The sequence below is a fragment of the Heterocephalus glaber genome, unplaced genomic scaffold, assembly GCF_053883595.1.
Source record: "Heterocephalus glaber isolate CG9 unplaced genomic scaffold, H.glaber_assembly_v1.0 deba00001504, whole genome shotgun sequence".
NCBI classification, from domain to species: domain Eukaryota; kingdom Metazoa; phylum Chordata; class Mammalia; order Rodentia; family Bathyergidae; genus Heterocephalus; species Heterocephalus glaber.
Genome location: NW_028258324.1, coordinates 70017654 through 70041755, shown reverse-complemented (window position 1 = coordinate 70041755; position 24102 = coordinate 70017654). Strand labels below are relative to the sequence as shown.

Below are 24102 nucleotides of genomic sequence, written 5' to 3'. Positions count from 1 at the left end.
AGGAGTCAGGGTTTGAAGACAATGCTTCCAATCCAAAGCACAGGCTCTTTGTATGGCACCGTGCACCCTCTCACATCGTATCTGTCAGGGGGTGGCAGAGAGGATGTGATGTGGAAGGTGATGTGTAAGCTCCCTCAAGGCCTTTGGAGACGGTGGGTTGTCAGGTAAGGCAGCCTCCTAGGGCCTGGGAGGAAGCTGGCATGTCAGGAAAAGACAGGAGTTCAGGGGGCCCAGACACTGGAGTGAGTGCCAAGGAGTTGTAGGAACAATGCCGAAAGGTTTGTGGGGGCCAGACCATAGCAAGCCAATGCGTGATGCATGTCAGCAGCTTGGATCTTATCCTACAGGTATTCTCCGAGGAGGAACACTCAAAGCCTCCAGATAAACACAGCATTTCTTTCAGCAGCATCATTTTTCCTCAAGGTGAATAATTTTAAACATCTTCTTATTAAAAGAAATGCAGATCTATCATGGAGTAGAGTGCAAAATTCTCATGAATTTTTAAGAGGACACAGGAGATTTCGAAGAACGTTTGGCTGTGGAGGCAGGGGCTTCAGGCTCCACAGTCCCCTGGGGGAACTTAAGATGTCTCTTTTGTCTGCTGTTGGTGAACTTCGGCAGTAAGGTTTGAGAAGTGCTGATGTGAAATGACACAGTTTGATCCCAGGAATAAAGTAATTAGCTGTGTTTCAAGAAGGGTGGCCTGGGCTCAGAGGATGAGTTGGACAGGCAGAGACTGAGGCCAGTGGACCAGTTTGGAAGCTGTTGCAATAAACTCTCAGGAGATGTGCAGAGCCTGGGGGCCACCTGAGCCTCAGAACCTACCTGCCCTGGCCCTTTTGGAAGGGGCTGCTGGAGACACCCCACCTCGCAGCTGCTCCTTCCTTTAAACAGACTGAGTGATAGGACTGGGATGGCTGCGCAGGATTCATCTGAAGCACTCAGGGGAGGGCCTGGACCAGCCCTCGGTCCTTATAGAGGATCTTTGTGCCCTGGCTACTCACCATCTATGCTGCCGTCCAACCACCTTCTGGCCCAACAGGTCCGTTAACCTTGCCGCAAGGCGGGTGGCTGGGCCAGTTGCTGCAGTGTGCAGCCTTCGTGGACGACTCAGGGGAACGAAGGATGGCTAGGATTTCAGCCAAGACCAAGGCCATCGCCCCTTCTCACCAGGGTTTGCAGACAGCCCTTGTCAATCACCCAGAATCTCACTCACACAGCTCCTTTGGACTGGGTAAATTATTAGAAAGTTTACATTGGTCCTTGAAGCATTTTTTTTTTCAAAGTATCAAAATACCCTAGTGCTTTTTTTCTTCTCATTTTAGGAGGAATTGTATGTATTGTCGAGAGTTGGGAAAATCCTAACCATCAACAAACAAACCAACAAACCCTGTAATTCTACCCCCAAGGGTAATTATGAATAAATACTTTTTCTAAGCATACACATTTTTAATTTCTAAAAATAGGGTTATTTTGGATACACTGCTCTGTATACACATAGTGTGGACTTGTATTTTTTTCACATACTGAGGAAGTTTGCACACTAATAAATATTGTTATTTGTGATTGAAATTATCCCGTAGGCGTTATGTCACTTTTAATGGCCACTGTCACAAGTTTTTTTCACTTTTTTATTATTTAATATAATGTGAAAAACTTACTTAAAGCTAATTTATTTATTTATTTATTTATTTACTTTTGGTACTGGGATCAAACTCAGGACCTTGTGCTTGCAAGGCAGGTGGTGGTACCACTGAGCTAAATCCCTGGTCCTTGTGGCTAAATTTTTCACAAGGCAATATTATAAATAATTTATTTTGCACAGGTAATTGTTTCCTTGCAGAAAAATATAAGCTAAGACAAAAAAAAGTAAATGCATATAATCTTACCATCCAGAAATTACATGCCGTTCAATGCCTATCCTCACAGATTTTATTCTGTGGATCTATTTATAATCTCTATATAAATGCATACGTCAAATAAAGTCTGTAAGTCTGGTATATATTTTCATTAAAACAGCATTATTGTAACCTGCTTTTACATAATGACTATCTCTGTCAAACAGTTTTATTATTCATTTTATGCTTTTTAATAACACACTGTATAAGTATAGAAGCACTTATTTACTGTTGTCTGTTTGGGTTCTACTTGGAGCATTCTTTTTTTTCTTATTTTTTGTAAGAGTTCTTTAAATAGTAAGAATATTAAATTCTTTGCTACATTGCAAATATCTTTCCTTAGTTATTTTTCCTTGAGGCTTGTCTGAAGTAAGTTTTTCTCTTTATTTTGAAATTATAGAAATAAACAATCATTTTACAAAAATTAGAAAATGCAGATAAAAAATAATTCTAATGAAAAACCACTAAACCCTAGCAACTAGAGATAAGCATTATTCATCTATATATTTTTTTTTGGTACTGGGGATTAAACTCAGGACCCTGCGCTTGGGAGGCAGGCAGTGCAACCACTGAGCTAAATCCCTGGCCCTCATTGTTCATATTTTAAAGTATATCTTTCTAGAGTTTTCTATTTGCTGATTTATGTGAGTAGAACTATATAATAAGATATTTTTTTAAAACAAAATTTAAAAAAAACAAAATTGGGATTATTCTCTATATATTTCTATGACCTGCTTTACTCACTGAACGTACTTTAAAAATCTTTTCCTGCCAACCTAAATGAATCTGCATTACTATGTATGAATTTTGTATTAAAAATAGACAATACTTTCACATAGTCCAACGATCGAAACAATACAAAAAGCATACATTGAGAATTCCTGCCCCTTCCCATTCCCTGGTTCTCTGATCTTCCTCCCCACAAGTTGGCACTTTTCACAGTTACAGTGCTCCTTTTGGAAAATACAAGTCTACGCAAATATGTATTCCCCATGCTTTCTTACACGAAAGGTAACACACTATATACACTATTAGGCACCTTGCCTCTTTCGTTTATTTAAAGACTTTTTAAAAATCCCCCCACCCCTGGTGTGTGTGTGTGGTAAGGGGGACTGAACCCAGGGGCTTCATACTAAATTATATCCTCAGCCTGTTTTCCTTTTTTTGAGACAGGGTCTCAGCAAGTCACTAAATTGCTTACCTAGGCTCAGCTCAAATTTGCAATCCTCCTGCCTCAGCTTCCCCGAGTTCTAGCATTACAGGCATGTAGCACCACTCTTGGCCCAGAACAATTTTAGGCTCACAACAAAATTGAGAGAAAGATACAGAGATTTTCCATGTACTCCTGCCACGACATGCACACAGCCTTTCCCACAATCAACAGCCCCATCAGTTGTACAGTGCTACTTCCGTTCACAAACTTAATTCTTTCCATGGTTCTGGTTGTAGGACTCCAAACAAGAATTGTGGAAAGAATTAAGTTTGTGAACCGAGGTACCACTGTATTTGCTACAATTGATGAACCTACATTGACATTATTTGCACCCAAAGTGCATAGTTTATATTTAGGTCCACTTTTGGTTCCCTGTGTTCTCTGGGTTTGGACAAACATATACTGATATGTCCCCACTATTACAGAGTCATATTTACTGCTCTAAAAACAGCTGTGTGTCACCTATTCATCTCTCTCTCTAGCACGTTGCTTGAAACAACAACACAAAGCACTTACTAGTATATAGTGGAGATTTCCACATCAGTACATAGAGAGCTTCATGGACTGTACTATCTTACCAATTCCGTATAATTGGATATTTAGATTATTTCCATTATTTTGCTATTACAAATAATGCTATAATATATACACATATCATTTCTGTGTGTGTACAAATATATTTGCAGGACAAATTCTGAGAGAGAGACTGATGAGCCAAGGTGTAAATATATTAGTAAAATTAGCAGAAAATACCAACTTGCCCTCCCTAAGGGTGCACCATTTTGTACCCACATCAGCAATAAATGCGGGTACCCATTTCCCTACCACTTTTGCAGTCCAGCATATTTTGGACATTCACAAATCTGATGAGTGGGAAAATTGGTATATCCTTCCAACTATAATGTGTTCTGTTTTTTATTATGAATGAGGTTTGAATTTTCTTTCATATGCTTACAAACCATTTGTTTCCTTAAAATGGGTACTTTTTCTGTTGAGTTATTCTCCTTGATTTGTAGGAACAAATTAAGACTAGGGTGATTGACCCTTTGTGAAATGAGTTGTAATTTCTTTCCAGTTAGTCATTTTTTTCCCACCTCGCTTATGTGTTTTTGCCATGTAGGAGTTTTAAGATTTTTATGTAACTGCATTTGTTAGTCATCCTTTATTTCACGACTTGTGAAGTTTGAATGATTTAGAAAGGTCTTCACTACTCTAAGATTATAAAGGTGTTCTATTATTCTTCTGATAATTTTATGGTTTTCTTTTTTGCATTTATATTTCTTATCCAGTTGAAGTTTATGCTGATGTACTATATGAAATATTGGTCCAGTTTCCCTTTTGCTGGTTAGCCAAACATCATATATTTTAAAATCTGCCTTGGCTTCATTGATTTCATATTTATCATATCAAATTCTCATATATATATATTTAGGTCTGTATTTCAGGGTTTCTATTCTGTTCTATTGATCTGTCTATATGACATCACTTTTGATAGCTACATAGTATTGGTTTTTGCAGATGTCACGTACTTTATTTGATTAATTCATTTTTATCAAACTTTTAGGTTCCTCCCCAATAATTTTCAGCATCCCAAAGAATGCTTCAGTAAATAACAGTAACGTGCAGACACTTTAGGTATGCATGTGTGAGTGTGTGTGTGTGTGTGTGTGTGTTGGATCAATTCTGTCCTTTGGATAAATTTTTATAGATGGAATTACTAGGTCAGAGGGAAAGCGTTCACTGGCTTTTTCTCATACATATTGCCAAAATGCCTTCCAAAAGACTGTGCCCATTTACACTCCCACCAACAGTGCACTAGTGCGGATTTCCCCTCACCCATGCTAGCTCTTGGTATTATCATTCTTTTTAATCACTGCCAGTCTGATCAGGGAAAAAAAAAAGGTCTCTCATTGCTGTTTCAATTTGCCTTTCTTTGAATGCTAGTGAGGTTGAATATTTTTTCAATTTATCCTGGGTTTTGATGTACAGAAGTTTTTAATTTTTTATGTAGTCAAATCTATCAATCTTTCCCTCTATGGTTTCTGCTTTTGTTGACATGTTTAGAGAGTCCTTCCCCATCCCAAGATTATAAAATATTCACTTATATTTTCTTCTAGTACCTTTATGGTTTCATTTCCATCTTTAGCCATCTGGTATTCATTTTGATGAATGGTGTGAGCTGGGAAATAACTCGTATTATTTATTTATTTCCCGGACAGATACCCAGTTCTTTCATCACTGTTAAAAAGCACATATTTGTGTGTGTGCGTGGGCTCATGTGTGCATGTGAGTAATCATCTTAAACAGCTGGATACTGAGGGTAATCCAGCTATAGACACTGGGCCATCATTGGAAATACCAGTTATTGTACAAAGTAGGCAAATATGGCACTTTTGAACATGTGTGAGCATCTAAGTCAAACGAAAAGGTTTTGAGTCAAAAGGATCTATCTTTGCCATTCAAATCCCAGCTTCTCGGCTCACTGCTGGTGCAGCTTTGAGCAAGCCATGATCCTCTCTGAGCCTTGAGTTCTTCATCTGTAAAGTGGGCTAGTAATACTTACCTCATAGGCCTGTGTGAGAATTACATGAGGTAATGCTAGTCGCCATTGCGAACACCTGCTTCACACATCATGGACAGTCCATATGTGTCACTTGCCTTCACACTGTAAGCCTCACGCTGCCTCCTTCCCATCGAGTGATCCCCTCAGGCCTTGCTGTAAATAGGATCTGCCCGAGTGGGAAGAGGTTGAGCTGTGTTTGCTTTTTATAGCTTTTCTATCTTTACCCTTGTGATCAGACTCTCATGTGTTATGTCTTGCTGCTTTTAGTATCTTTTCATTAGCAGCCTTTCTCTCTCTTTCTAAATGTGCTGTTTTTAATCTTATACCAGCTAGAAAACCAGACAACTGGATTGCTAGAAGTATATATAAATTAAGAGCAACAGAGATCTGAGTGAGAGCCCAGGGGCCTGTCCTATTGTATAATGTGATGATTCTCAGCTCCGGCTGCACATTAGAGTCACCTGGGGAGCTTTTAAAGCCCATCCATGCCTGAGTCCCACCCCAGACTAATTACATCAGAACCTCTGGTATCAGGGCTCAGACACAGGTGTCTTTAAAAACTCCATGGCAAAACAAATCACATCCTCTGATGTCTTGTTGGTGCTTGAGATGCTTTAAGTTATATGGAAAAATGTTTAAGTGCTTTTCAGTTTTGTTTTGGTTGAGTTCTACTGTATTTGAATATTATTGTAGTTTTTGTTCCCTTGCATTGTTCTTCTTTGAATGGTTTTAATTTTTGTATGTGTGTGTGTTTGATAATAAAGTTATTTACAAAAAAAAGAAATTCCACGGCAGACTCCCGTGTGCCTACGGGGCTGAGAACCTGGGGTTTGTGTGGGTTGGCTTTATGAGCTCTGGATTTCCTGATGAGACGTTTGCCCCTCTGGTGCTGTCACAGAATGTGCCCCAAGTTGGAGAAGTCACTCTGTGGAGCAGAAGGCCAGATGGTGGAGGTGTCAGAGATGTTGAGGCTGCTTCTGTGCTTGCTAAAGAAAGCAGCTCCAACTGAACAGGCACATTCCACTGGGCATTTGGAAGTGATGTCAGTTTCCCTTCAAACAACAAGAGTATCCCAGTTCCCTCCCTGATGCAGTTCCTTCTGCCTCCGGGGCTTCCTGGGACCACCATGACTTTGACTCCTAGGGAGAGTAGGAGATGATGAGAAACAAATCTTGGGAAAATACTTTCAGTTTTTATTTCTACTTTGTTTATTTGGGTTTTTGTTCTCTTGGCCCCTTCCCTGTCCCCCCAAACACGTGTGGGTGACACATATCAACCCTGCTTGATTCCCAACTTCACCGGATCCATTCTCTACATGGAGGGAGCCACTCTTTTACAAAGGCAGGGCACCCACACCCACTGTTGGTGCACCACTTTGTCTCCTGGCAAAATACCTAGACTGTATCCCATACAGCCCATAGGATGGGCGTGAACATCAGGTCTGCTTGCCTTAAGATCAGCCTTCATTTTATTCTCAGCTTTTGATGATCTGGCTACAGGCTTAGTCCATAGATTTAAGGCCCCTTCCAGGTATTCACCTGGTTCCACCCTCCCCTGCGGGACAAAGTTTCCTAACGAGTTAAAGAGGAGTTTCCAACTCCTCCAAGCTTAGCAGTGCAGGGAGAATCTCTGTGTGGAGAGGGGTGACTCTGATTTTCGCTTGGGATTTTTCACTCATCATCCCCACCCTCAGCACACACACAGGGCAGCTGAGACCAGGCTGGATCCTTCAGACCAGCCTTTACCAAGGTTGGGGAGAACAAAAGAGAAATAAACAGAGTAACATGACCCCATAAAACCTCATTTACAAGCTCTGACTTGATGGTGAGGGCTCGGGCCCGCCTGTGCCGAGTGGGGGCTGCCTCTGTGTGGTCAGTGCCCTGGCAGCCACCCAGCCTCAGAGCAGAAGCTAGGACGGCCACCCTCTTGAAAGTTCAGGTGGATCTACTTGAAAAATGAACGAAGTTGAGGAGGTTGGAATTCCCTTCCATCTGGTGCCATCGTCTGAATCCGTTTCCTGAGGATTGCTGCTCCTTTTTGTGAGAAACAAGACTGCAGATTCAAGTAAGGTGTAGCTGATCCTTCAGGCTGTCTCTGGGAAGGGATAGGTTGGGTACACATTAGCTCACTGCCTCACCTCAATGCCATGACTGGTCTGGCCAGAAGTGTGGTTTCTATGCACAAAAGACAATGGTTTTTCTTTACATACAGTCCTTGGAGAGGCCAAATGTTCTAACATTGTGAAATACTCTGTGGTGTTGATTTATAACAAGAGTGGTAAGTGAGCAACCCAAAGGTTATTTGCAAAAAGTACTAAAGATAATTCTTTTCAAAGAAATCCTGGTAACCACCCAGGGAAGCTAAAATACAGGGGTCTATCGGTTTGCTGAGACTTTTTTTTTTATTAACTTGGAAATCTATGTGACATAGTTCTATTTTGGTGCTGGTTTCTTCTTTACCTTCCTCAAGAGAGCCTTGCCCTCTGCCCATCAGGGAACGATGTTAGCCCATGGCCCCAACCATCCAAAAATGGAGCATAGTACAACAGAGTGGGGTGTGAGTGTGATGTATGGGTAGAGCTCCCTGATGCTGACTGCCTGGTGTACATTCCTGGAGGCTGCATGGCCATCATCCTACAGCCCTTGGTGTGCTACCTGCTGGATAACCCCGTGAACTCTGGCTCACTGATTGTCAGTGAAGACAGTGCTGCCCCCTAGAGGCGCTTTAAGAACATGTGATGTATTTATGTTTGTTAACATTGGTTGGGGGCACTGCTTGGGTGGAGGCGGAAGAGAGCCAAACTTCCTCCCTCCTATAGGCGTGTTCGTCTTGTACGATGGAGATTTGTCCCACACGTCACGTGACGTTTTGTGTGCCCCACCAGATGTTCATGTAGGTAGAAAACTTCTTTATGTTGGTCTCAACCTAATTCCGTTTTGTATATAAACACAAAACACTATTTTTTTTGGTACCAGGGATCAAACTCGGGACATTTCGTTTGCGAGGCAGGTGGTGGAACCACTGAGCTAAATCCCCAGCCCCACAAAATACTTTTTGTACAGTGTCACTATACACTGAATTTTTCATGACTGCAAGTATCATATAAATCGAGAGAGTACCATATTTTGTCTTTACTAGGTGTTGTTTTAGAAAATCACAATACCAACAGCAAACTGCTTACAGTGTTTCAGTTGCCCAAACAACGTACCTCTCTATTCCTCTGCATTCCTAGATGCATGGTGACTTTACCTATCTGTTTGGATATACAGTACTTATTTAGTCTTGTTTCAGAACATCAAATACAAAGAAGTACCCATAATGCTCCAATAAATACTCCTTTACCTCTTTAAATTCAAATTTATTCATTATAAGTAGGTGCAATCATCTGACTACTTCTCTACCTCTTCTACCATAGTTACACTCAAGCATTTATAGATTACAGTGCATCTTATTTTATTCTAAGTTATTTTTCTTTCAGTTCTTCATCTTGCAGTTAGGGCAGTATATTGATTTTTTACAAAAATATGTGTCTTTATTATCTATGCATCCCATTTCAGAATAAGCGAAGGTGGTCTTATAAAATATCTGATGTAACAAGGAACATCAGATAGGGTTGAGATCTACTGCTCTAGGCCACCTCCTGGAGGATATTTTGTTTCATCTAGTATTCACCACAGTCCTGTGAGCAACAGCTTATCATGATCACCATTTTACACAGCAGGAAATTGAGTCTCAGAGACTCGAGGTGACCTGCCCAAAGTCACACATCTAGACTCTAGGGTCCTCTTGCCACACCATTCACTATTCTGTCTCCAGCCACCATGTAGGCCCCTTTTCCTGGTGTGTCCGGGTGCTCAGGGCCTTTCTACCTGGAAGCCCACTCTCTGCCCCTCCTGGCTTCTTACCAGGCTCACTAGGGGCTCAGATTAGAAAGGGGAAAAAATGACCTTTCCCTTTTGGGTAGAATTTCAGTAGTGTGAACCAAAGACATATTCTTTGCAGAGATCAGACTCCTGGTACACTTGGTTGAATGAATGATTTAGTAGTGCTGGGTCCTTTACAACAGCCCGTGGACTTTTAGCAATTTATTTCAGCAAATGAATCCTGGGAGTTGATATCCAGGTTCACGGGCTCTCAGATCAAGGAGGGACACTTCCATTGTCCCCCTCAGCCTGAAGGAAGGTGGCTTTTCCTTTTGCCCAGGAAGCAAGCTATTGGAAAAGAAGCTGCATATCTCCCCCACTTTTTTCCCATGCACACTCACAGGGCCCCATGCCCTGGAGGTGGAGGTGTTTTTAAAATAACACCCTTTCTCCAATCCTTAATTCTGCAGTCTAAGTGGCTCCTTGTGTCCTGCTCTGGGACACCAGCTCCTGCAATAGACAACCACAGAGGGTGGCTGCATCATCTCTGATGGGGCTCAGCAAGGTCTCATCCAGAGCTTCAGTTCTTCCTTCCTTCACTCAGCAAATGTTTTCTGAGGTCTTGCTTTGTGCCAGATACTGGGGTAGAGGAATGAGCAACAGTCCCTGGTGCTCATCCTGCAGGGACTCAGATTTAGGTCATGTAACTGGCTTTTGAAATAGTGTGGGAAAAGCTGTGACAGAGGCAAAGAGTGGCTGGGATTTGGCACAAGAGAAAGGGTGAGTGTATTAGACAGGGTCCCAACAGGGGCGTTCAGTTAGGGTGCTTTCAGGAGGGTTTATATAAAGGGCACATTGCAGAGGTTTGAGCAGTGTGTGGGGAGCAGCCTGAGGTGGAATAGGCACCCAGGGTCTAGCAGCTGCAGAACTGCCACCATTTCTGGCCCAGAAGAAATGGCAGCAGGTACTGTGTCCTGGAAAGAGATAGAGTTAGTCACCTTGATAGAAGGAGTGACCTTCCTTCTAGGGATCAGCCAGCCTGATGCGACCTCAGAGGGAGGACACAAAAAATACCCTGACCTCATCTTCTGCCATTCGCCGAAGTCTTGCCGGTGGCCCCCACTGGTCAAACCTAGCCGGAAGCCAGAGAGCACAGAGCTCATTGATGTGATCAAGCAGGGCGGGCTCTGGGGCAGAGTGGGGTGGAAGTGGACCTGGATGGGCACACAGCAGTTACCAGCACACAGGGCTGAAGAAGGCATGCGAAGGGCTGGAGGTGTGCAAGAGGATATTCATGGAGTTGGGCTTGTGGCTCACACCTGTAATCCTGGCACTCTGAGAGGCTGAGGCAGGAAGACTGCAAGTTGGAGCTCAGCCCGGGCAATTTAGTGGCCCTGTCTCAGAATAAAAAATAAAAAAGGGCTGGGGATTTAGCTGAGTGCCAAGGTGCTGAGATCGATCTCCAGCACCACAAAAACAGTGAATAGAAGTACATGTGTCGAGGGAATGCTTTGTTTGCAGTTGGAGTAGAGTGAGCAGAGGTGAGAAGTGTCCCTCGTGAACACGGGCATGCCTTTCTAAGGTATTCGAAAATTTATCCCAAAGACAGTGGGAGCCACTGAAGGCTTCTAAGCAGGAAGTAACATGACCAGGTTTACACTTTAAATGACCACTGTAAGTCTGCTGCAATGTTGTACATCGATAATATACGTCTACTCAGGAGGCTGAGGCAGGAGAATTGTAAGCTCCAGGCTGGCTTGGACAACTTACTGAGACCCTCACCTCAAAATTAAAATTAAAAAAAAAAGGACTGAGGAAGTATCTCAGAGTTAGAGTGCTTGCCAGGCATGCATGAGGCTCTGGGTTCATCACCAACACCGCAAAAACTAAAACCATAAAAATAAAACGACTCTGGTGTGGAGGCAGGGGCTCGGGAACAACATTTCAGATGAGGGATAGTAAGGCCTGAGCTCGATCATGGTGATAGAGAGAAAAGAAGTGGCTGCATTTGAGAAATACCCAGGGAGTAGTCACAAAATGCGACGAAGGTTTGAATCTGGGCGGTAAAGGGGAAGGAGGTGTCAAGGACAGCGCCCCCGTTTGTGACTAGAAGCTCAGTCAGAGGAGGAGCAGGCTGATTGCCCAGCTGTGGTCTCCTGGCTTTGCTCTTGGATTGGGGGGAGGCTTGGCTCAGCCCCTTAGCAGGACCTTAGGTTCTGGGCTTTGAGGGGCTCCTAGTCACCCCACAGCATGGCTTCATCCCGACTGTCCCCAGAACAGATGAGGGAGGAGGAGAGGCCCCCTTTTTGCTGCCATCCTGAGGTCCACTGAGCTGGGACCTGCTCCCTCTGAGTCCTTGTCCCTTCCCATATGGACAGGGAATGTGCTTTCTTTTCATGTGCTTCATTGCAGGGGCAAATGAGGTCCAGGTGAGGGGAGGGAGCCAGCAATGATGGTAGAGTGAGCTCTGTGGGCTGCAGTGGGGCCTGGGGACCTGTCACCCCCACTTTCCTTCCCCTGGCTTTGCTGAGGGCCCGTTGTGACTGGCTCAGGTTTCATCACCAGCAACTCTGAAGAATCTGCTTTGGTAACAAGTCCCATTCCTTGGAGTTCCTTGTGTGCCCAGAAACCTGGGATAATTTTCTTTTGTTTAACAGGGAAATGCTGAGGTAGTGCTTTCCTGTGCTGAGAACTTGGGTAGTCATGGCAACACATAGGGTGGGGTGGAAGAGGAGGGGGCTTCTTAGCAGCATTTCGTTTCAAGTGCCAGATTAAAGGGAAAGGCTCTTTGGAGTTTGCCTCATTAAGACGTAGCTGGGTTCAGGCTGGTTGGAAGATTCTGGGAGTCGTCATTTTACACATCACGTTTGCCTGCAATTTCTTGCCTGATGGGCAGTCTTCTGGGACTTCTCCCCGAGAATTCTGGCTCAAAGGCTTCTCCAAGGACTTCAGCTCTTTTCTGGCAAGAAAGTGGTGGGGGTATTTCCTTTGTTCCTACCTGCGGCCCTGTCCTGTGAGCCCCTCGCTTACAATGGGACTGCGCATAGAGAAAAGAAAGAAAGAACATGTGGACAGATGTTTGGTTCCGTCCAGAGGAGGGAGGATGATCATGGAGCAGCCTAGGGCTTTCCTCCCAGACCCTATCCAACTGCTGTCTGGGGAAATCTTACAGAAAATAAGGTGGAAACATTTAACCTTGACATTGATCTCAAGTGGTTTTTTGGGGTTTTTTTCTTCAGATCTAAACTGTATCGCCTTGTTCTCGGTGACTTGGGAATCCTCCTTCGGCTGCAGTTGGGCTCCACACTCTACCCCAGGCTAAACCTTCTTTCTCAAACCCTCAGAAGGCATTCAACCGTGTTAACGCTGCCCACTCACCAACTCAGGTATTTCCTGTCGTGTATCCCCTCCAGGCATCGCCTAGATTCACCTTGTGGCTGACGTTCTTATTACTAGCGGACCCCATATCTACAGGGCATCTATTGAGAGGCCAGATTTCTATGCATCACCTAGTTTACTGCTCACCAGGGAAGCAGGCGCAGAGGAGGAACTGACAGCCCCAGAAGCTAACTTATGCAGAGCCCAATTTCACCGCCTTTCACTGCCTCCACCACACACAAGACTCAGCTGGGGGGATGCAAAGAGCATGGCTGCCTTGTTCACCTTGGCATCTCTAGAGCTTAACCCATAGAAACTGGATATTATGCAATTGCTTATTTCCTTCCTTAGTCAGGAAAAGTATCTCTTTCCTCCGCCAACCCCTCCTTCCCTCCCTGCCTCAGTCCTTCTCCTCTCAGGCCCCTTCCAACTGGAGCCAGGCTGCCCTCCACACCAGATATGGCTCCCTGGTTCCTGGGTCAACCACGCAGGGCGTGGGACCCCATCAGAGAGTACGTGAGCGCCTACGTGGGGTGCCTTCCAGTGTGGTCCCCGTAGCTTTGGCTGCTTCTCATTCTGCAAGGAGAAAGTATTTCTGCTGCAATAGACACAAGGTTGGGACGGCAGGAGGTGAGCCCTGGGCCTCACAGCTCAACTTGGCCCATCTAGTAGCAATTTACTACGCACCTCCTGGATTGAGCTCTCCACCCGCATTATCTCATGCGATCATCACAACACCCCCAAAAGGCGGATGTTGGCATCTCCCTTGTATAGGTAGGAACTGAGGCTGGGGGAGATGAAGTCACTTGCTAAAGGACTCACAGAGAGGTGGCGATGGATGAGGGATTGGAATAACAGCTCACCTGTGGTTGCAGCCTCCGTGATTTTCCCTTCCTCGCCCAGCCAGGGTGTTCTGTCCTTCACACCTCTTAAGGGTCTCATGTTTTCCGAGACCTGGCAGTCTCAGGAGTGAATGAATCATCATGATTAGAACAGGTGCAACTGTCTGAGCACATAGGTGACTGAAGTTTCATACATGACTCTATTTTATCTTCTTTCCCCACAAAGAAAGTGCTGGAATTACCCCATGGTACAGCTGAGGAAGCTGAGAGACCTTCAGTGTCACCTCCAAGGTGATTGAGCTGCAAGGCGAGGAGCTGGGATTCAAACCAGGCTCATCCAATAGCGGCTGAACTCTGATGGTCCTCTGCTCTTCTCTCTGCCCCCACTTCCACTTCTGCCTGGGGTTCAACCACTCACAACCAGGTTGTCACTGCCTTTGTGCCCCTAGACTCCTGCCTCTCCACTGTACCTGCGTGATGGGAAGCCTGCCAGCTCCAAGTGAGCAAACTGAGCACAGCTGCCTGCTGCTCTGTGCCTGGGTTTGGCACCACTGGACGTCACACCAGCCAAGTCAGCTCCTCAGGCCTAGAGCCCTCCACTCCCCAACCATGGCTTTGTGTGTCTACAGAGGTCCCCCTGTGGTTCCTACTGCCACCCCACCCAAGCTGCATGGACTGTGATGCCTGTGCTAAGTCCCACAGGGCTTTCCAAGGTGGCCTGCATAGATTTCAATACGTTTCCTGGTTTCCTGGGCTTCACGGAACTCCTCCACTTCTGTCTGCCACGGCAGCTCTGCCTTGTGCCCTGGGACCCCCTTCTGAGGCCAGCCCCTTGTTTGTGGCTGAGCGTTGGCAATGGAGCTTGTGCTTGCTGCTGCCCCTGGCTCCTTGCTGCCCTGCCCAATGCTACAGTCTGCCCTGTTTTGCCACTGGACACGTGCCTGAGTCTTTCTGCATTCACTCCTGTACCTTGTCTTGCTCTGACCACTGAGAAGCCTGTGCTCCTAAGCCTCAGGATGTCCCCACAGGCCCCAAGACCTTTGCCCAAGCCCACCACTCTTGAAGGGACATTATCCTGCCTTTTCCTCAGCAAGCCTTCGACGGAACTATGCCTGATGTAGTGTACAATCGCTCCCTTGGCCAATCATATGTGCAGGACATTTTGCAGGGTGCTGAGACCCCAGTCCCACCACCACTCACCCTTTGGGCTTGGTTTTTGCTGTCTCCTTGATTCCTTCTACTGCAGCGAACCCCTTTCCCCACCCTCCACCGCACAAGCGACCTCGTCCACTTTTAGGTCAGGACTTCCTCACGTTCTCTGCACACAAAGGAAAGGCACTGTTTGTGGGACACTCTGGGGTGCATGAGCCTGAGAAGGACCAGAGAGGGGGTCTAACACCCCAGGCCTGGCCCAAGTCTCTGCCCTCCTGGAGAGAGCATTCTGTTGGACTGCTTGCTCTCCTGTAAACCCTGGCAATAAAAATGGTAAGAGCTGCCTTTTATTGAGTGATTAAAACGTGCCAGACAGTATGTTAGGCACTGTGCATATGATGTCTCTTGTCTTCTGAGCTAGAAAATCACTGTCCCATTTTACAGATCGGGACCAAGGCTCAGGCATTCGGCAACGTGCCCAGGCTTTACCTCTTGGGACTTCCAACGTGTTTAGAAAGCACAATGCCAGTGGCAGGTGAGAGCCCCACATCCTTCTTCCTTCCCCTTACATGCGTCTGTCTTGCAGCAATGCAGCAAGCTCTTGAAGACCTTCAGCTGCTTCCTGTCTGGCTCACTTAGGTGTCTCCAAGTCCTCTGGGAAGCCCAAGGCTCCTTCCCCCAGGGAGGCCAGGCCCTTTTTGTTAAGAGGGTGTTTGATGTCGTGGCCTTGGGGAATAGGTTGTTTCAAGTCAAAGGCTCAGGAGCCCCCTCTCTGCTCCTCCTCAGGAGAGGATCTGTACCCACTGACGTCCTGGCTGTGGCCTTGGTATCGTCTCACTGTGTGGATTGAGACATTTCCAAGGTCTCTGGCCAGATGGCACTGACCTCGTGGCCCATGGCAAACCACAAGAGGGACAGGGTGAGGGAATGGGGATAGGGTCCCATTGTGACAGACACTCCCATTCCCATGCCGTCACGGGAGACAGAGCAGTAGTAAATGGGATCCTTGGGACTGCTGAGCTGGCCCAGCCTCTATTTCTGGGTGGTGAAGCCCAGACAAAAACCTTTCCTGCAAGGCCTCACAGGGAGAAAGGGCAGCAGCAGCATCCGAACTCAGCACCCTTGACTCCCTGTCCAGTGCTCTTCCCAACATGGTGCCCACTTTCTGCACAGAAGAGCTGTGCTCTTTGCCCAAGAAGAGAGCCTGGCAGCTCCCCGCCTGCAGGCCTGGCAGGGCTGACTGGGAGCAGTTCTCCTTCTTACCTTCCCCACTTCTTCCAAGGGAAGGAGCGAGCTCTCTGCCATTTACATATTTTCAGCTGAGTTATATTTTGCATAAAATAAACTTAGCAAACAGAGAACACAGTGAGAATATATTTGGCTTTGAAGCGTCAGTGCTCTGACAGGCATTTCCTATTTAGCTATCTCAGAGCCGACCAGCCTGGCTGGGTTTTGCTTAAGTGGCATAATTCTCCTGCAGTGGCGACAGCTCATTCATTAGTCATTCCAGAAGCCACATACAAAATATCCTTCCCTAAGCCAACTCCACCAACCAGCTCCACAGCCGCCCGCCCGGGTGGAACAGTGAAACCGTGGGCCTGGCCGGCTGGGCCACGGTCAGCCTCAGAGCCACCTGTCTGCTGCCTTTGGAAGACAGCCCGAGCTGTTCCCCTCTGGAACAGGAAGGACACGTCATCTTCCCATTGACAGAGACCTTAGGAGCGTTTGGGAGGATGGGCCCCTTCCCATTTCACCACTGACTCAACTTGCCACTGTGTGAAGCCACCACAGAACGCGCTCTGCTTTGTTTTGGTTCTGTTCTTCTAACTAGAAGCCAAGGTGCCTGTTTTGAGAGGAAGCCCAGGAATGTGTCCCTTCCTGCCTGTGTCTCTGCTGACTTCGGCCCTTCCTTGATTGGCATCTGGCGTGTGATCTCTTTTAATCCCTGTGCCATGAGAGCTGATGGCCCCATTTTACAGATGAAGAAACTGGGGCCCAGAGAAGTGATTTGCCAAAGGTCACACAGTGAGGGCTCAAGACTGTCAGGCTCCAAAATGCACCTTCTGTTCTCTCTGCCAGGAAGCCTTTTTAGGTGATTAGCCAGGATTAAAAACAAGCATATACAAGGAAGGAAGCTCTCCTTTTCTTAACTTGGGAGAATATCACTGTCACTCAGGCGCCCAGAAGCAGAGGAAGCCATTTTGCTCTAAGTGGAAGACTGAGAACACCCTGGTACGTGAGCTGTTGGAAGAGTGCAGTTCTGATGGCAGCAGAGCTGGGTTTAGGGTGGGCCAGGAGCTGGGCCCAGAAGAAGGTCTGGGAAGGCTGTGCCCTGGGCCCCCTGAGTGGGCCACCTGACAGGGCCACCAGCAGAATGCCCCAGCCTGTGGACTCCTCAAGACCCAGTCAATAAGAGGCCGCCAGAGGAGCATCGCAAAGGCTTCTATGCAGGGCGGAGAGCTAGAGTCCAAGAGCACAGCTGGCAGGTGGGCAGCCTCACGGCGGGCCTCATTAGCATTCCAAGTGGCACCTGAATCCTTCCTCTGGGTGCTGCTTGACCTTGGGTGGTGCCCGCCTCAGCCTGGAGTTCCGGCCTTCCTCAGGCCAGTCTAGCTCACCCCTGTGGCCTTATCTCCCCCCTCCTCTTCGTCCCTCTGCACTGTCTCAAACTATTTATTATCCCAAGCACACAGAGCACGTTCGCCTTTCCAGCTCTTCCACATGTTTCTTTCCCCCTGTATTTCCCTCATTTCTCCTATTAACAGCCCCACCCCGGCAAATTCCCAGTCACCTTTCAAAACCACTTAAATGTCACTGTATCCGGAAGCGTTCTCTGTCATGTGTCCATGACCCTTGTCTGCTCCAGTAAATCATTGACCCCAGTGTATCACCAAGGATCCTGCCTTGTTTTATCTCTGGCTTCCCAGGACCTGATTGAGATTCCAGCACACAGAAAGTATGAGCTAGAGCCATTGATAAAGCAAGAGCATCCTGAATAGCCGTGGATGGGAGAATGTGTACAAAACAATCAGGCTCAGACCTGGGAGAAAATGTAGAGTTGATCTCAGTGAACCTCCTCTCTGACATTTAAACCCCTCCTCTGAATTCCCAGCCCGAGGTAAGGTGCAAGAACCAGCTCATCTAGTCACTAGCAAATATTAAGAGTCAACAAATGGTAGCTGAGATTATTGTTGTTATTGCCCAGGGACTTGAAAGGGACATAAAGGAGCTCCCAGAAACAATGTGGTGGCTCTGTCTGCACCCCGCACAGTCCTCTGTGCCTCTCCAGGCCTCAGTGTGCTCATCCGCAGAGTTGTAGTGTGAGCTACAGCCAGATGCCCCGAACTTAGTCCCTTCCGGTTCTGATCAAAAGCAAACCGAAGTCAGCACCCTCACTGACTGAGCTGAGGGCTCCTGGCTCAGCGCCTCAGGGTCAGAAACCAGGGAACCAGCTCTGGCTTCTCCCAGGCAGGGCCAATCCACGGGGAGACAGAAATCCCTCCTTGCCAAACTCCTGGCTAGTCATACCGTCTTTCCATCCTAGAGCAGACAGATGGACTGTCGAGGAGCTTGTGGCAAAATCCCTCTTCCTCCCAAAACATCAGCTATGATTAGCTGTGTCCTCACCACGAAACTGCAGGGGCGTGTATGGGTGAGTCACTGCTGTCCAAAGCGCATGCGCGGGGTGCTTGCTGGCCCAGTGGGGGACCTGGGTGGCTGTCAGAAGGGCCCTGTTCCCCTTTTCCTATGCCCAGTGCTGGTTGAAATTTTAGGGTCCAGGTATGTGGGTGAGTGTTTCAGAACCATCCCCTGTGCTGCCTGGCTTCCAGAGGGCTCGGCAGGCCAGGCCACTGCCATTCAGAGCAGCTCTGTGGAGGGGGTCCCTCCCCACCCAACCCAGCAGACCCACCCAGGAGCACGCCAAGGGGCAGGCTGGCCCGATCTGCTCCCTCCTTTGCTCTCCTCGCCCAGTGCCCAGGGCTTCTCTGAAGGGATCAGGCCACCTCTCCAGCAGCGAGCCTTGCATCGGACAGGAGCACCCCCATCCTCACCACCCCAGGCCCCAGGACTCAGTAGGGTGCTTCTGGCACAGGAGCCTCAGCCCTCCCCCGAACTGGGCATTCTGCTCCCAGATGTCCCCTGACAATCCCCGCCTCCCCCAGGTGGCGACCCTGTGCTCTCATCGGGAGCTGAGAAAGGCGGAGGGAGGCCTCTTAGGTGGAGGAATCCTGGCAGGCGGGCAAGTCCCAGCAGGCCAACGCTGGGCCTCGGCGAGCAGACAGTGAATCATGGTCCCTGCTGCTGCTTACTGGACAGAGCCAGAATAATGACAATAATAACAGAGATCCCCGGTGCTGTTATTAACGCCCACCTGGCCTCCCAGGGCTGAATCTCCTCCATCCATCTGACAGCCTGCAGGGCTGGGGAGGGGCCAAAGGCAGAGCTCTGGTCTCACTGTCTTCAATAGTGGGGAAACTGAGGCCACGGAACCTGGCTAGTCCTGAGAAAAGAGCTCGACCTCCTAATGTCAGCTCAAGGTCGGGGAAGTCCCGCAGCCCCACAATGAGTGGCCCCCATTGCTGGCAAACTCTAGGCCCTGAGCAGGGAAGAATCCATATTTCTTCACTTCTCAGAGTCTACCTTCTAGCATTTCCTATAGCCCCTGATATGGTTATCAACCTCATGTCATAGATGAGGCATCTGAAGTTCAGAGAACTTAGGTAACTTTCCCCAGATCACACAGCAGAGCAGCGGCAGAGGCGCCGGGATGGTTCGCCTCTGCCCTCTCAGCCTCTGGAGCAGTTAGAATGCCTGTAATCCGGGATCCCAGGGTCTCCACCCTCTTGCTTCCCCGGCCTGTTGGGCTGCCTTTCTCCCCGTATCTCCAGATTAGGCCCCTTCCCAGGGGTCCCCGAGGCTAGCTTTCATTTTCATCTTTGAGAAGCTGTGGAAAAGTAAAGAGTCGGTGCTTTAATTTGGGGGTCTTGGTAATTATCTGGCATCCACCACCCACTTAACTCTACCCATTAGTTATTATAATAACAACAATAGTAATTTCGAGAAGCGAGGATGAGGATCACAGCGCTCTGAGATTCCCCCATCGGGGGCTGGACAGAGAGACAGAGCCTCGCCCTTTCTTTTAATGCCCAAACCACGCTGCACCCAGCAGCGAGGAGGGCGAGGGTCTAGGCAGTCCTGACAAGGGTGCCAAACATCGCGGGGCTGAGGGAGCCCCTGGACGCCTCTGTGCCTTTATTTCCCCTCTGCAAAATGGGGATAAACATCCAGCAAGAGAACAAGGCAACATTTCCCTTTGAGCTTTGACGCCCTGTAGTCACCTTTCACAGTAGATGGTGGCCCTCAGGAAAGGAGAGGAGAGGGAGCTCCTGGGGACAGTGGGCTGCTCAGCTTTTCCAGTTCTGCGCTCAGCGCTGCCCGGCCAAGGCCCCGCAGCTAGAGAAAGTGGGACCGTTGCCTGAGCGTCATAAATGCTTTTATTAGTCCTTTTATTAATGATGGCTGGCATTTGTCAAGAAGCGGGGGACAATAGCTCTCCCGGTAAGAGGATATGAAGCTCCCTGGGACGGGCCCTGTGGATCTAACGCACTCTGCCCCCGCCCTCCCCAGGACGCTTGATTACAATGCGGAGCGGCCCAGCCTCCTAGCAACCCTGGGAGGAGAGAAAAAGGTGCGTCCAGCTGGGGATAATCTGGTGTCGTTCACGGAGGCGAGGCGAGGCGCTCAGAGTTGACCCAATGCCGCCAGCAGCGGGAAGGTTTCCTTTCCTCTCTGGAGCTTGAGGAGCCAATGTGATTGCTGCGTGTTATTTATTTATTATTTGTGCTGCCTGCAGGCTGTTGGCAATTTTACAGCCAGAGCTGCTCGTAACGAGTTGGTAGAGAAGGAGGACCTCCTTGAGCCGTTTATTAAGCCACTGAGCCTGTGATCCTTCTTTGTTTTGGGCCCTTTTACACGTCTGCTTTCTGTAACGAGCACATCTGTAACACAAAATATGTGCTGGCAGTGTTTGCTGTACTTCTCAAATATTAGTTTATTCAGTCCTCAAAGTACTCTGTGAGGTAGCGACTGTAATGATCCCGATTGTGTAGATGAAGAAAACGATGACCAGAGACGTGAAGTGACTTGCCCAAGGTAACACAGCTAGTGAATAAGAGCGGCAGGCAGTTGTCTCTAGGGTCTGTGCTCTTTATCTGAAAATTCAAAACTAAGTCTCGAAAGAACTGGGAAATGTTGCCAAATTCTGCAGCTTTATTGTTTTACCAAGGAGAATTAGATAGTCTCTTGTAGGAGAGAATATAATCAGTTATAACCCAGGACCTCGGAATCAAAGTGTCTTGGGGTCAAAATGGTCCTTAAAGGTCATCTCTAAAGCATTCCTGGTGCATGACCCTCCACCATTTGCCAGAGTATCACCAGTGATGGGGGAGCTCATTACCTAATCTAGCAGCTCACCCCAGCTTTGGGCAGTTCTCACTGGTACAAAAGAAAGCGTTCTCAGGCTGCATGGAAATGTAGCTTCACTTTCCTGAGCGTAAAGTTAGGGCCCAAGGTGCTTGATCCCCTCAAGAATTTAAAAACAGCTTTAATGTTTGCCTTAAATCTTTTCTTCTCATTAGCATTAACCCATCTTGGTACTTTTGTGCTCCACATTTGGGCTTTTGTTCTGTTTTTTTGAGGCAGGGTCTCACTGTGTAGCCCAGGCTGGACTCGAATGCACAGTGATCCTCCTGTCTCAGCCTCCCAATGCTAAGGTTATAGGGGTGTACCACCAGTCTCAGCTCTGCATCTGTCATAATTTTCCTGTTCTCTGTCTGCCCGCTTCCATCCCTCGGATCCACCCTGGTTGGTTCATGTTCAACCCCAGCAACACTGAGGATACCCCTCCCCCTGTGTCCTTTTTGTGTGAAGCTGAGGCCTGAACCCCCCTGAGACTTGAGAGTTGAACCACAACTCTTGAATCACTGTGCAATCAACTGTAGCTCTTCCAGGTTCCAAATTCTGAAGTTCTACAGCTGTGCCACTTAGGTTTTTGAGCCCATGGCCACACTTCACATCTCCCGTGAGTAATTTTCATCATGTTAAATTCAGTCCCCTGCTCCAACCTATCTGTCAAGGTTGACTTGGAACCTCCCCCTTTTACCCAATTTAGTAATTTCCCTCTTAATTTTTGTATCATCTGATTTATTTATTTTTTTGATACAGGGTCTTGCTAGGTAGTTCAGGCTGCCCTTGAACTGTGTAGCCCAGGCTGACTTCCAGTTCATGGTGATCCGCCTTCCTAAGCCTAACAAGTGCTGGGATTAAAGGTGTATACTATGGAAAGACATCCCTTGTTCCTGGGTAGGAAGAACCAATATAGTGAAAATGGCCATACTTCCAAAACTGCTATACAGATTCAATGCAATCCTGATTGAAATCCCAACACTATATTTCACAGAACTAGAGAAAACAATCCAAAAATTCATTTGGAACCAGAAGAGACCTAGAATAGCAAAAGCAATTTTAGGCAACAGAGACATGGCAGGGGGTATCACAGTCCCCAACTTGAAACTATACTACAAAGCCATTGTGATACAAACAGCATGGTACAGACCCAAGGATCAGTGGAATAGATTAGAAGATGCAGAAACAACTCCAGACACACTCAGCTACCTCATCTTTGATAAAGGAGCCAACCATCCTCACTGGAGGAAAGATAGCTTCTTTAATAAGTGGTGTTGGAAAAAGTGGATTTCAACTTGCCAAAGATTAAAACTAGACCCCTATCTTTCACCATGCACTAAACTAAGATCAAAGTGCATTAAAGATCAAAATATTAAAACAGAAACACTAAACTTGCTGGAAGATAAGTTAGGTAGAACTCTCAAAGACATTGGCATAGGAAAAGACTTTATGAATGAGTCCTCAGTAGGATGGAAACTAGCACAAAGAATCAACAACTGGGATCTCATCTTATTAAAAAGCTTCTGCACTGCAAGAGAAACCACCAACAGAGCTGAGAGACAACCTACAATGTGGGAAAAATATTTTACCAGCTGTTGCTCAGAAAAAAGTCTACTATCTAGAATATATAAAGAACTCAAAAAAATCAGACACCCCCCCCAAATATAAAAACCCTATTCAAAAATGGGCATCTGAAATGAACAGACATTTCTCAGACAAAGAAGTAAAAGCAGCAAAAACATGAAAAAATGTCCCACATCACTGGTCATTCGAGAGATGCAGATGAAAACAACACTGAGATTCCACCTCACCCCACAAAGAATGGCTGCTATCAAGAAATCAACCAATAACAAATGTTGGTGGGGCTGTGGGGAGAAAGGAACCCTTCTCCATTGTTGGTGGGAGTGCAGACTGGGGCAACCACTGTGGAAATCAATACGGAGATACCTAGGATTGGAAGTCCCATTTGACCCAGCTATTCCTCTGCTGGGTGTCTTCCCAAAAGAATTAAAAGAATCATACCACAGTGATATATGTGCACCCATGTTTATAGCGGCACAGTTTGTAATAGCTAAAGCTTGGAAACAGCCCAATTGCCCATCAACTGGAGACTGTATAAAGATGTGTCTTTTTTTATGGAATGGAGTACTACTCAGCCGTAAAGAATGAGAAACTAGAGACATTTATAGCTAAGTGGATGAACATTGAGATGATACTCTTAAGTGAAATAAATAGGACACACATGTATAAATACCAAATAGTTTCTCTGATATGAAAAACTAAAAGTGTAAATAAGGATCAAAATGTATAATTGATAATGTGAAATAGGCAGAAAAGGTCTAAAGGAGTAGGGGAAGTGGGAGGGGAAGGGGAAAGGAAAGAAGGGAAAAGAAAAAATATGAGAAAAGAAAAAAAAATGGAAACAAAGTCTTTGTAAATAGGGAAGGGTAGAGGGGGTGAAGGGAGGGCAGGAAAATGGGGAAAAAATAAGAACCAAGATTCATCATGTAAAGGTACAAGATCCCAACGATGACTGTAACTGTATTGTATACCTAAAATGCACCAATAAACTTAATGGAAAAAAAAAGGTGTATACTATGACACCTGGTTTAAAAATCTTTATTTTATTTATTTATTTATTTATTTATTTATTTATTTAGCAGGAGCAGGGGGTTGAACCGAGGGCCTCCCGTGTGCTAGGTGAGTGCTCGACCTGTGAGCCTCATGC

General features: G+C 46.8%; 1 long non-coding RNA gene across 1 annotated transcript in view; it reads left to right on the top strand.

The window, feature by feature from the left end:
* Positions 1-13683, top strand: part of LOC147825424 (uncharacterized) — a 41232-nt gene extending 27549 nt beyond the window's left edge. Inside the window, exon 3 of the long non-coding RNA XR_015441045.1 lies at positions 12777-13683. This is a non-coding gene — a long non-coding RNA (uncharacterized LOC147825424). The remainder of the gene's footprint in view (positions 1-12776) is intronic.
* The last annotated feature ends 10419 nt before the right edge of the window (positions 13684-24102 follow it).